Source organism: Pongo pygmaeus, chromosome 7 (genome assembly GCF_028885625.2).
Source record: "Pongo pygmaeus isolate AG05252 chromosome 7, NHGRI_mPonPyg2-v2.0_pri, whole genome shotgun sequence".
Lineage (NCBI taxonomy): Eukaryota > Metazoa > Chordata > Mammalia > Primates > Hominidae > Pongo > Pongo pygmaeus.
The window spans coordinates 106,680,134-106,681,903 of NC_072380.2; positions in this window are offsets into that span (position 1 = coordinate 106,680,134).

The following is a 1,770-nucleotide window of genomic DNA, read 5'->3' on the forward strand; positions in this document are numbered from 1 at the left end:
TTATGGAGGAATTTAGAATCCTCATAGGAGCTTACAATGCAGGAATCCCTGACCTTTACCAATTTATTCACATGATATTGGGGCTTGATGAAGCTCACAAATGGATGGCAGAAGCAGAATGGGACAAACCTTGGAAGGATATTAAAGACCCCTCTAAAACCTCCTCGTGAGATGAACCAGAAGGAGCTACAAACATTGCTGAAAACATTTTCGATTAAATTCCTAAGATTTTTCCACAAAAATTGGTCAATTATACAATCTTACAGACAAAAAAAAGGGATGAAGCAGCTTCAGATTACAAAGCCCTTTCAGAAATACTATTTGTAAAATATTCTAGGCTTGAATTACAATAAGGAGTATTTCCTGCAGGGACTGAAAATGCATTAACTGTTTTATAAAAGGACTTCATCTCAAACTTAGTAGGCTCATTTAAAAAACATAAATCAGGATGGGAATTTACAGATATGATTGAATTGCTGGCCTTAACTGAACATTAGAGAGGACTCTACAGCAAGAAAAAATCCCAGAAAGCTAACAAGCATACGTTTTTCCAGTTACAACAATTACAAGAACATAGACCAAAGGGACCTTCTTGTTTTTATTTTACATCACAACCAAGAGGTCCTAAAACAAGAAACCGTTTACCCCAGGTGCTTGCCTTCATTGAAAACAACCAGGACACTGGAAAAGAGATTGTCTGCTTTTATATCAGTCCACCATAAATCTCCTCCCTTTAGGCGAGATTGGTTTCTCACTAGAATGAGTCCAAAAGATTTTAGCTCTTGTGATATTAGTCAACATTAAGGAGACTCCAATAGATTCTACAGCAAATGACTCCTCCTAATACCCTTAAATAAACCTGAAGAAACAAGAGTTGAAAAAAATGGGGAACCTTGTACAATCCTGGCAGATACCAGAGCCACTTTATCTATCTACCATAAGCCCCACTAGTAAGCCAACAAATCCCTCAGAGTAAAAAAGGTCATTTCTTGCAAATCAAAACCACAATGAGATACCAACATATGCCAGTCAGAATGGCAATTATTAAAAAGTCAGGAAACAAAATATACTGGTGAGGCTGTGGAGAAATAGGAACACTTTTACACTGTTGGTAGGAATGTAAATTAGTTCAACCATTATGGAAGACAGTATGGCAATTCCTCAAGGATATAGAACTAGAAATACCGTATGACCCAGCAATCCCATTACTGGGTATATATCCAAAGGAATATAAATCATTCTACTATAAAAACACATGCACACATATGTTTATTGCAGCGCTATTTACACTAACAAAGACGTGGAACCAACCCAAACGCCCATCAATGATAGACTAGATAAAGAAAATGTGACACATATACACCATGGAATACTATGCAGCCATAAGAAGGGGTGAGATCATGTCCTTTGCAGGCACATGGACAAAGCTGGAAGCCATCATCCTCAGCAAACTAACACAGGAACAGAAAACCAAACACCGCATGTCCTCACTCATAAGTGGGAGTTGAATAATGAGAACGAACGGACACAGAGAGGGGAACAACACACACCAGGGCCTGTTGGGGAGTGGGGGTGAGGTGAGGGAACTTAGAGGACAGATCAATAGGTGCAGCAAACCACCATGGTGCATGTATACCTATGTAACAAACCTGCACATTCTGCACATGTATCACTTTTTTTTTTTAGAAGAAATAAAGAAAAAAAGGTCATTTCTGTGGTGGGAGTTTCAAATCAAGTTCAATAGGTCCCCATATCTGAACCTATCCAATT